General features: G+C 33.5%; 1 protein-coding gene across 2 annotated transcripts in view; it reads right to left on the bottom strand.

Moving 5' to 3' along the window:
- The window catches only part of LOC116769388 (uncharacterized), a 113,354-nt gene that overhangs the window by 89,948 nt on the left and 10,149 nt on the right, over nucleotides 1-13,257 (bottom strand). The gene's annotated exons all lie outside the window — the stretch shown is intronic.

Consider the following 13,257-nt stretch of genomic DNA (forward strand, 5'->3'; position numbering starts at 1 on the left):
AATATATGAGTAGTGCTGTAAGTCGAAGCATTATTTTCTTTAATTGTATGAGTTTTTTTATAAGTTCATGGTCATACAGTGTCCGGTGTCACGATAAGGGGGATCGTACGCAGGAGGGGTCCGAACACAAAACAGGCGTCCTCAAAATATCACCTACTGCATAAATTTTTACATAAATACGAGTATTTAAAGGCCAAAGAAAACCTTTATATTTTCAAACTTTAAAGTATACTCCTACACTTTTGAATTAACGACAGCTTAAATGAAAGCGTTAATAAAAACATACTTTTTGATGCTAGACACATTTATTATGGGACACATTTGAATACTCAGTGTATGATGAATGAATAATATGATTGTTAGGACGTGATTCTTGAATTACGGACACTTTTTCAGAAAATATTCAAACAACCTAACTATTTTTCCTTGCACTGGTGTTATAATCTAGAACATTTTAAGTGTTTATACAAAATAAGTAAATGATGTACTCCAACGTATTGTACAAAGTGTCCTCATTAGCTACACTCTGCGTCTTTCACGTTTGTCGACTTAAAGTAGGATGATTTAAGTATTTAATACGCTTTGTAAGTTCGTAATATATTTGAGTTCGTGAAAGAAGTGACCAAGCTTAGTAATATTATAAAATCTACACTATGTCGTTGGGGCGGAGGTTTGGGAAGCGCTGTCTCTTTCCACCGGGTGATTTCACGGCCATTTCGCAATACATTGTTTGTTCAATTTGTAAACCCTCAAACCTCCAGGGACACGCTACCAGCTTACTTTGCACCTGGGATGTGCATTTACAAACTCTACACCTCAACAGATAAGAGCTAGTTTCCGATATATTATTTGATATTTCGATTCTGTTTCCTTAGAACAGTTAACGTCTTCAAAGTTCAATGAACTTTCTGACCAAACTGATCAAAATGGAAAATATGTTTGTGTAGGAAGCGATGTGAACAAATTTTTTATATTACAAAAAAAGCAAGTGGAATTACATTTTTTATAAACGGATCAAGTTAATCTCATTCCTTACACAAGTAAATAACATTTTTTATAAAAATGTTGTGATTAAATAATTTATTATTGAACATGTTTCTTGAACTTAAACAATATTTTAAGGTAAATTGTTTATAATTCACATATTTTATTCAAAGCCTGTTATTACATAAATATGTGAAATAGATCGTGAGGTAAAACAATTACAGTGAATTGAAACTTGAAACCCGATAAAATATAATAAAGTATATCCGGACACGGATCTCCCTCCAGATTTAATGAAATAAAAAACATGAATAAATTCCTAACACTCGCGGCCGTATATTGAACTGGCGAGGAGATGAAACGTTCCATATATTTGCATACAGATGTAGTCACAGCGCGGGGATGATACGCTATGAAGTTATGCGGCGCGTGCGGTGCGCCCGGTGCGTGGCTGTAAGTGGCGAGGGTTAAATAGCTTAGCGAGCGGAAACCATCGGCTCTCGTTACAGTCTGAACCGGGATACATATTATGATTGGAGCTACAAAGCTTTATCATTGTTTCCAACTTGCAGTGCCTGATCTTAGATCTGACCCTACTCTTTATCGCAGCTCTCCATGTTCCTGTTGTCAGGGTTCTCCTTCCTAACTCCTAACTCCTGACAATCGTCACAACCCTCACATTCCCAGTTAGGATGCTACTACTTACATATGCTATTATAATTTTTTATTCAATTTAGATTTGTTCTTTGTTTTTGTTGTAAGTACAAAGGTGGTTTTTGTTTCCATAAAGGAATATTGGTGAGGAACGTTATTCCATACTTATTTCCTCGCAGGAGGACCAGCAAATATTATTCTGCAAGTTTGTTTTATTTTTAGACTTTTGTAATTTTTTTTAAATTTCCATGCAGTAGTTTTAATCAAAACTAGTAATGACATATGTTGTGACAAACTGACAAAATTCTAGATAACATTATATGTATTGTTATAAAGTAGTAGTGCGTGGTGCGCGGTGCGTGGTGCGTGGTGCGCGGTGGTTAGTGGCGGAGGCGGTAAGTAATGATACAATGGTAAACTACTTAATAAATAACATGAAATAAAATATTCAATATAACCACTCCAGGCTCCACTTCTTCACGGACATACATGTGTGTAACGTGTTATAAGACTGTATGTGTGTTTGTATAAATCTATTCAAAATACTATTATATTATCTTAAACTGTTTTATGCTTCATATTATTGCATTTTTCGCATTAGCAATATTTTATCTTCTTTATTGTAAACATAGTATATTATATAATTATATAATTATACAATTAATATTCCGACGCTGAAACTTTCGAAGAGAAATATTTATTTAGTAAAAGTAAAATATATTTGAGCCGGCTAGGTGACGAGAACATTCGTGTGGCGACTTGCTTACTTTATATAAAATATATATTCTGAGAATGACGTAAACACGAGCTAGATAAAAAATTACGGTCCTAAAAAGAATGTTTAAATTATACGCCGATATATATAAATATATTAGTAGCAGAGCGTTATTACTATCACAATGAAAGGACATAATACAACTGATAAAGTGGAACTAATAATCTCGTACAGGTCTGTACATACGTATGTATAATGAAATACCAAATAGGACGACGCGACACATCTCACTCACGACAAATATTTATCAGAAACCGATGAAGAGTGTCCGAATGTAACGATCCATTGTAAAGGAATGTGTGGGACATGCACGAGTGAAGCAAAGAGTGCAAATTGTACATCACATACCAAAACCGAATGACTACACACCCGTGGAATTCACAGCCGATACCTTTTGTGGAGTTTGATTTCAGAAATAAATTAGTTCCAGATAATAATTTAATAATAAGTTTGACTGTCACAAACACTCATTGACAAATGTTGAATGAGTTTTACAGATATCACTTAGGATTGTCACCACTTATTTAAGTCTTGCTAAATATGCTTCTTTAGAATCCATTGAGGCAGACTAAAGTTTATTAAAAAGTACTTACTAAGTAAGTTTACTAAAGTATACTAATGTTTAAAAATATTCACAATCTCTGAATCTTATTTCCATAACATGAAGCGATGTACAGATAAATGAGAAATTATAATTAATTAATACAATATAAGGTGTTCTTTTGCTTCTGCAAATTTAGGTATTTGCATTTGTATATTGCTTATTTTCTATAAGCTGTAGTAGGTCTCATAACAATTGATCCAAACGAATAAAGTTTCATAGATTAATCAAATCTCAATAGAAAGTTATAAAGAGAAAGAGTTTTCTATAAATCTATAATAGTGGTCACCCCGAGCGAGGTGCGACGCTTTAAACAAATGATCTATTGAGTAATGTAGAACAGAATCTTTAAGCTGTGTAAGGGACGCTATATCTGAATCAATTATAATTATATTTTAATGCAGATCAAGATGTGAATCTGTTGTTATCATTACTGTTGTTATTAAACTTCTGTTCCAAATACTCGGGAGTAATAGAGATACGTAATGTTTATTACAATCGTTTTCACGCTATAACGACCTGGAATCCAACCGCCATCAAGACGCGCTATTTAATAGTAAAAAATATATTATATCTTTTGGAATACATATTGGAAACGTAATTCACACAATATGTTTTGTAAATATCAATCAGTGCTCTTTTTGACGTTCAATATGTACGTGTATATATTAGCTGTACGAGTATAAAGACATACAAACACCCAGAGCGTCACTGTCTGTGATCCGTCTGATCAAACCCAATTATTTAACACCAATCATCCCGGGCCTCCCCTGTCCGCGCTACTCTTGTAGTTTTTACTAAAATACATTCAACAAAGCGTCCGTTTCAAAACTACACCACCACCATTCAGCATTTAGTGTAAAAAAAAATAAACGAGTTTAGTATTTACTTTATTAATGTAAGAGTCCTTCGAGTTTGGTGTAATACGAGGTTCAGAAAACTCTAACTTCCCTTATAACAACTGAACTTATATTGTTTAATTCTTATTTACACAATCATACATTACGAAATAACAATGTTTACATACATTTAAAATGACATTTGATTCACGATTTGTTAAAAGTGCCATCTATAAACAGAAAACGAAACATTTTCAAATGGCCGCTGCTAACTGCTGGCGGCGGTAGATACAACTACTCGGTGCTTATTTTCCATACAAATAATCTCAAGCACGATCTAGAAATCTCGTGTTGTATGCAGAAAATGTTTGCATATGTGTGTGTGAAACCTATGCATGTGTTGTATTCGAGAGACACTTCTTTTTTTCGTTTAAAATATCATAGAAAGTGCGTTAATTGTCAATTGAAACGGAACTCTTTGATTGGTCGGTAAACTGTTCATATATTTTTTCGCCATTTTGTTATTATTTAATATTGTTATATTTTGTCTTTCTAAGGACAAGTTAATAAGTTTTAAGTAGTTAATTAGTAAATAGTGAATTAATTTATCAACGAATTATGGAAAATAATAACTGGTGATGTGAGTTTAACGAAATTAATTACGAGTACATTTTCAATTGTCGATTGAGTTTTGAATTTGTCGTTGTCGTTTGTTGTTATTTGATGACACAATTAAATAATTTCAAAGGGAAGGTGTGTGACCAGTTGAGAGTGAAATTAAAGAAATGTTATTCGTTTTAATAGAAAGTATTATGATAGTTTTAATTAGCTAGCGGGTTGTGTTCACACAAACATGTTATTTTGTTTTCCTTGTTTGTTGTTTTCAAATAATAATAATAAAAATGTTTAGATCTCCACTGGATATTCCGATTTAAATAACTTTCATAAAGCAGTGATGAACAAATCCTAATCGTTTTAAGGTACTTTCGTGTCTCAGAGGTAGTTGAGAGATTCATAAAATATATAAATGTTCGTTCTGATCGGACTGCTGTTACTTTATGCACGAATGTTATCAATGTTTAAATGAAACTAATGTTTTCGGATTACTTAGCGTATTATATTATGTTGAAAAACTACATACTCCCGACGTTTCAGTTACTTTGCAGCAACCATGATCACGGCAGACATCTCGTCTGTCCGTTAAAATAATAAATTACGCGTTACAATACGATAATATATGTTTCATTTATATGAATAATTTCGAAAGATCTCATTTTATCAATATTTTAGAGGAATAAACTATGATGAAATTGGTATTTTTTTTTTCAAACATATTTTGCTTACCCTATCCCCAATATCTGTGCACGCCACTGACCGTATCAATTCACTTCTTCAGTGAACTTTAAATAAGACAATGTTCTAAAAAATCAACACGCAGTCTATAATCAACACGCAGTCTATAATCAACACGCAGTCTATACTCTATATCTATGCATTAGAGAAATTTAATTTGATATAATAATAAAGTTCATTTACAGATGACATTATATAACTATCCAACAACGGTGTCTATTAGGTATGTATGTTATTTTTGCGAAAAAACTGACATTTCCTATCGGACGTTAAAATAATAAAAGTTTTTGATATGAGGCAATAACCGTTTTCAAAATTTTTGTAACTTTGTCCCTCAGTGGGTTCACTTACAATTATTTTATTATTTGCCACAGTGAAGAGTGCCAAATACATTCATAAGAAAATGGAAAGCTAGTGACCTCGGAATCCAATTAGAACGATGATAATTAACTGAAATATTTTTTATGAACCATTCAGTAGTAAATCACTTAAGACATAAAACAACTACCAGCTGTACTTAATGTGGTAAGGAATCTCCAAATTATTTTATTAGGGGATAGTTTCAGAATATTTTAAGGTAATAAAAGCTTCTTCCATGGCTGTCGGTAAGAAGTCCTTCATCAAGACACACAGCACATGAACGAACTTTATTATTTTTGTACCACAACCGGTTACTATCAGCAAACCTCCTAAATATCTCGTAGAAAAAAAAGTAGATCAAAGTATTTCATATAAGGAATGAAACCGTGAAACATTTAAGAACAAGAAATAAATTATAGAATTCTGACCAGAAGATACGTCAAAGACTAAAAATACGTTAAAACAACGTAAAATGTTCCATTGCTATGAAATACAAAATATTTATAAAAACGATAATTTTATATGAACGAGATTTATTCCAAAGTTTCAAGTTCAATGTAATACATTCAGTGACCTCTGCTCCCTGCTCCCTGCTCCCTGAACCTTCATCCGTGACACCCCGGAGCTAACTTTATTTCTGCCATTGATTCCGAGGATAGATAAGGAATGAAGAAATAAGGAAGTCTCGGAACAGTGCAGAGATTGACGTACAACTATATGACATTTAGTAACTTCATAATAGAAATAACAAAATAACGAAATAAATGAATGAGATCCATGGATATGTTTTATTACTTTCATAATAATAGATAAATTTTTTTGTGAAATAAATTACCTCAAATTATTATTAAACATATTTAATAAGTTAAATTAATTAAAAAAATGCTCTATTTTTATGATACAAAAAATATATTTATCAATAGAAATTATTTTTAAAGCCATAATTATTTCAGTGATAACATCAATCACATGTTTTATATATTACATAAAAATTAAAAAAAAAACACTTTCTACCGTGGTTAACATCTACAAAACGTTTCTAAGGTTTTTACAACATGTAATTCTGAGAGGAAGTTTAAATTCAAATTTAACAGCAAAAGTAAACATGGACCCGCACCTTAAATTGTCCTAATTAATACTGTGTCCTGCCGCAGTACCTCCTCTCAGACCCCCTCACCTCCGTACTTCTTACGTCTGTTAAAATGTCCAGCGACGAACAGGTCTCTATTAAAAAGAATTTTCCACGACTAAATAAGTCTTAATTCTCCTAAATGTAATCTGATTAAAAGTTTGTTTCTGTCTCGGGCTCCGTTGTTACCTTAATTCTATCTTTAGTTTCATTCATCAGTATTTATTTGCTCATTATCACATGCACAGTAATTAAGACAACGATAATTAAAAAATATATCGATTTTAAACTTCTCTTAGTGATGTGTTTATTTTCCATTACAGAACAATAGTTCTCACGTCCAACACCTCCCTATGTAACTACTAATATTGATAACATATATTTTTATGTAAAAATGGAACAGCAACAACAACAACATCCATCAACAGAATCCCTCGTCGCACCGAGTAATGAATGTCAAATTTTACGAGGGCTTTCTTTAATTCATTTTAGTAATGGGGCTTTTCAATGAGCAAGTCTCTCTTCTCTGTCCTTACTCACAGGAACATTGTAAATCTTTTTACTTCTACTACTGCACATTTTCTTCATTATCCCTACCTACAGACTAACACACAAAACATTTTAACTGCTCTGACGCACATCAGTTATACATGTTAAGAGGAAATGTAGACGAAGAAATAAACGCACGACGTATAGACGCCTATTCAGCCTCAACTCGCAAAGTTCCAAATCGTAAGTGAGAGATAACACTGAAGAAGGAGGAAGTTTTCGTATGGATGCAAGAAAGATCTGCAACGAAACAAAACGAAACAACGAAACAATTGTCTGATGATAAAAAGGAAATACAATGATTGTCCACACTCTTCAAAATGTGTCCTATAAAATCCCGCGAGGATGAATGGCCCCCGCTTGTAGGACTCGACGCTAACTGGAATTATTGTTTTAACCAACGTATTACGTTCACTAAGAAGGCCTTTCACGTGACTCTCCAAGGACATGTGATGCCGTACACGGACACGTGGTGACATGTGACAAGAACATCTTAAACAGAGTTTTATTTAGATATGTGCTCGTGAGAATCTTAAATATAACTATAATAATTAAAATTTGATATTTGTAAAGATACTCTTACAAAGCGTATTAAATACTTAAATCGTCCTACTTTAGGTCGACAAACGTAGAAGACGCAGAGTGTTGCTAACGAGGACGCTTTGTACAATACGTTAGTGTACAACATCTACTTATTTTGTAAAAACACTTAAAATGTTCTAGATTGTAACAAGCGGAATAAGGACAGAAAAGAAAAGTTTAATTTTTCTGAGATTACTGCTAGCGGACGTGATCTACTGTTTGAATTTAAAATTAATTACAAGTATGCGGATGACGGACCCTGATTGGAAGATTACTTCAACGGAACAAAATGTTCAAATTGTTTTGATGTAGTAATTTATTGTAATTAAAATTTTGTTTCATTAATGGCGCGTTCAATGAATGGCAAAATTAAAACTGAAAATTTGCTTCTTTTTTTATTATATTTTATATCCTTGTTTCTCTGACACATCATGAAACTGCGAAACACGAGTCATCATTGAAGTCGTCTTTCTACTTATATTACAAGGAACATCGTAAACTGCGATGCGAAATAGTAGCGACCCTTTACTATTGCCGGAGGGCTTTGTTTTTCCAGCGAATATATCGAAAACAGACAAAGATTTAAAAAGATGCTGTCAGTAATCCTCACGCGCTTAAAAAAATATAGTTAACATTATTGTAAACTCTAACCTGAGACGGCTTGTTTGACATTTGAACGAACATGATCATTGTTATCGTCTTTGATATCTAATTTCCTATAAAACACATACTGACGCAATTTAATTGCCATCTTGTGTTGATTTCTTAGAAAAACTTTACAAACGTATATAGCGATAGATTGATTTTTTTATTTTATATCACTTTGGCAATCTCTTTGATTTCTCTACAATTTATAAGTGAGTGAATCAATTCTAACAAAATTCAAATATAAATAAGACTAAAATTTGTACTAATTTATTTAAATACTTTTTTATGAGCCGAACAAACACAACTTCATCATTCTACATCATTTGTGGAATTCCCTTTTTTTTTTTCTTGTTATTAGTCAACATTGTATTTTGTCATAAATATGGACAAAATAAATGTTATGTGTAGAGTTATCAGAACTCTCAATAGCATCACCTGCGACATGAGCGAGTCTTCCTTCTCCCGTGACGAGCGAGACGTGAACAAACACTCCGACACGTGCTTTTCGTTAATGTTCCTTTTGAATTGAAATTACGAAGGAGCACGTGTTGTATCAGACAGGAGACATCGCTTTATACGATTACAATGAAACTTAGATGATGTTAAGAAAAGAGGATTACAATCCCTTATAAATGGCTCGTAAAGCGTCACACGTAATGTTAGCGGATTATGTTATACAACAATACCATAAATTTACTTGGATGACTTAAGTTTTGCATGCTTTAGATTTCTTATTTGTAATTCATCAGCTCGAATAGTGACAAACACGAGATTAGTTATTAATGTAATCTTAGAAATCGGTTTGCATTTCTTTCTTGGTTTTATGTTTGTTTGGACGTAAAAATTCGAAAACGTTGGAGTAAGTGCTTCTAGAAACTATAATACATGATAACAGTACCGGTCCGAGCTGTTCTGGTAGTGCACTACTGGTTCACTACATGCCAGGATTCGCCTGATTCATGGCCTACGATGAACATTATCTGTTATTGTCAGTTACCCGTCTATCATCTCAAGTATATATATGACTCACAATTCCCTGTTTATGTTAACGGTTGGCAATATAACGCAGGTTGGAGATATAACACAATATGTATTGCTAATATCTCATAACTGAGTCTGCTTCAAAAAGTACTATAGTATTGTCATATTCCCACTTAATACGACAGTCACCAACAGATCCCCAACCAACATTTATTTTTCTTTTGGTCATCTGCCTCCTGCGCAGTTCATTTTAAAGCTAAAAATCTCCAGTAATACTTTAAAATACCCTTCCGTGAAAAGCTAATGTACCGGAAAGCTCTTCAATGCGAACTACAACATGAGATTTAATATTTTAACATTATAAACGTAACACTGAAACTATCATCGTGCGAGGTGTGATGTCATTAGCACCCGTCGCGTCGGGTAAAGTTGTATTATGAGTTTACACGACACGTCTCCAAACGAGCTGACTTAAACACACAACTAAGCTAGCTTGTTACTGCATTCACACGATATGAATATTAGATGACACCGAACGCTCATGACATCGCTTCAGAGACTATAAACACTATCGAAGCGGCGCTAAATGACTAGAGGGAGAATGAATCCAAATGAAAAATTTATTCTTAAAACGATCCGTAACCAATAAAATAAATGTATTAAATAATACTGTCTTTTAAAAAAACTCAAAATTTTTAATATCGTTGTTCGTTTTTAATAAATACACATTTAATATTAAAGTATACTCTAAAATACTATTTCGATGGCCCAAGCCGGCGCTCGCAACTATTATTAGAGATTGGTTCATATACGAGTATAATATAAACCGATGGATAAAAAGGTATCACAGTAGTTTGTTACACAAAATGAATCATTGTGTTAGAAGTAAAATTAAATAGGATCTGGATTTCACATTGATAGTGTGTCCACGGCCTACACGCACTTGCTATAAATTAATAAATAAACATTAGGATCATTGAAACAGAGCCGTCCCATAAGAAGCAAGAATTAACGACACGTTCCTTCATGATATTGTTAAGGCAAAACGTATTTCCAGATATAACTTCAAAGGAATGTTCTCAAAAAATAAATACATTATAAAAGTAGTCCAAAACATGATAAATAGTCGAAGGACGAATGATGAATGAGACTCGTTTCTTGCTCCTGACCTGTGTATTTATAATTTCTTTTGAACGTTTTCCACTCGTGTAAATCTATTCACCACTTACTGTTAACGTGACCGAGGGCCAGCGAGATGTCATTATATCTGATTTCTATTGAAGTTGCCAATATGAGTGATGTTCAAGAATCGTCAGATTAATACGTTTCTTGATGATTAATCGATGATCACGAGCACTTTACACAAAAGTCCTCACTGGCAAGTGTCCATTAAGGTTTACGGGCAAACCAAAACTGTTTGTTATAAACAGTATTGAATAAAGAGCCGCTGAAACTACTTGAGCTCACAAAGTTTCAGCAAAACGTTCAGGAACCGCTTGTCACATCTCGCTTAAACTCGAAATATTCAATAGACAGTGACTCAAACATAATAAACTAACTTGAACGTTAACCACAACAAACGAACCACAGATTTTAGAGTTATGTTACACCTTAAGACATTAGAAATCTACGAGTGAAATTACCTTCAAAATCTGACTAACTGTTATAGATTATCCGAAACAAACACAGATAAAAATTTTAAAAAGTCATATTTTATATATACACACGTATCGCATAAACTGTCACATGTTCTTAGTCAAAAGCTGTTGATTTGAAATAGCAAAATGCCACGTCAATTTGATTTATTATAATATATTTGTTTTAAAGACATAAAATGTCTACAATAGTAATTAACGTCCGTATAACCATCCTAAAATAAATGTAGCTCAATAACATACGAGGAATAAATCAGAGTGTCGTCTGACTTAACGAACGTTACTCATTACAGCAATTAAAAATATAAAAATATGTAAAGTGATAGATATTTTACATTGTCGGTGTCTTGAATCAATCCAATCAGTCTGGAAAGTCAACGACATTCCCTAAGACGTCGGATGAAAGCCTTCAAGTGTGAGCCAAGCGACTTATACACTACAGCAACGAGTAACGACTGTGACTCATCACGTGTTCAATTAAAATCTGTCTCAGAAGTGCTTTTTAATACAACCCGCTACTTTAATACCGCGCAGTTAGCTCTGGAACTAATAAATACTATGAGAGTTTAATCTTTTATAACATTTAACTTTGTTCCTCTACATCAATCATCACACTCCTACTTGAACGTCAATGTATTCTCCAGCTAACTTATTATATTCCCGTGTAATTAGTTTCAACTGAATCGCTGCCCTAGTAACGTGGCCGCTTAATTGCTGTTGTGTGATATATGTGGCTTCATTGAATTAAAAGTCAAGTATCCGGTCAGCGGAGCTCATCGGAATCCTATTACATATCAGATTAGTTAATTTGAACAAAACAACAAAATTATTAAAAAAATAACATACAATCATTTACGGTCCATGTTCTATAATGAACAACTAAAATATAAAGATATTCTTCAGTATTTCGAATTCAATTTTGCCCTAACACAGGGGACGATGTTCCGATGAAAACGTTCGTTGGAGAACAAAGTGAGCACATAACTCCAACACGGCAATGTTTTTCATTGAAGTAGTGTGTTTGTAAAGTATGATAACACTGAAACGACACGAGGACTTGAAGGAAAAGCCTCTAATATCCGCCCTGTAGAGATCTTATACGAACAAGTACGAGAAAAATAATGTAGGTGAATGTTACATCACAATACTGTAGATATTTAACAATAATCTTAAAATAAATTAAAAACTTCGCACAAGTTGTTCTCTGTTGTGACAAAAAATTATAGATCTGAGTTGTTACTTGTTCCGACTCCTGCGACCTGAGAGGGAAACCTCAGTACATTGTTTATAAATATAAGAAGCGGCTCCACTTGAATATCGATCGTTTGCAATGATTCCGTTTTAACTTCGTACACTTCTAGAACATTCCATGAATATATTTTGGTGAAATGAGGTCTATATTCGAGGGTCGCGTGTCGCGTGTCGCGTGTCGCGTGTCACTCGCCTCTAGTCCGCAGTGAGTAGCGACGTTCTCTTGGTTCCTTAATTTTTGAACTTTAACCTGACGTTGAAGGTTAAAGGTAAACGAATTTCATGCTGATCGTAATAGTCTCGTGCAGAGAAACAGTTTACTAAAAAACATTAAGTCTCGTGATAAGAAGGAATCATGAATTTGCATTACAAATAATGAGCAATCGTATTGCACAGAAGTATATTTCACTGTATTCAAAAATGTTTATGGGTGGTCAATATAAAAACATGGTTCTAGGTGTAAGGTGACGGACTCCGCGGCGGTGGCTGGGTTCATCAGATAATTGTTCGACCTTCGGTAATCCATGGCTAAGTTTCTGAGAACCCGACCCAATCAAGGTATAAATATGTAAAAATAAAAAAATACGAAATGCGAGTTATCTAAAACTGACGCCAATAACAAAGAGAGAGAAAAATGTTTAACAAAAAAATTACGAATTATTACATCGAATAAATATCGAAATAGAATAAAAATGTGTTTCATCATTAGCAATAACGAATTATTCGGGAATCGACGAAATTTCATAAACCTACATGTTTGTATTTGCATCAAGGTGATTGCTTTACTTGACTTTGTTTTTACATTGATAGCAACAGACCGCCCACAGCGGCGCAAGGAGTCCCGGGGCGTCTCTTATCCATCAGTGTTCAGAACAGACTATTACGAATCACTCATT

This window comes from Danaus plexippus, chromosome 14, assembly GCF_018135715.1.
Source record: "Danaus plexippus chromosome 14, MEX_DaPlex, whole genome shotgun sequence".
NCBI classification, from domain to species: domain Eukaryota; kingdom Metazoa; phylum Arthropoda; class Insecta; order Lepidoptera; family Nymphalidae; genus Danaus; species Danaus plexippus.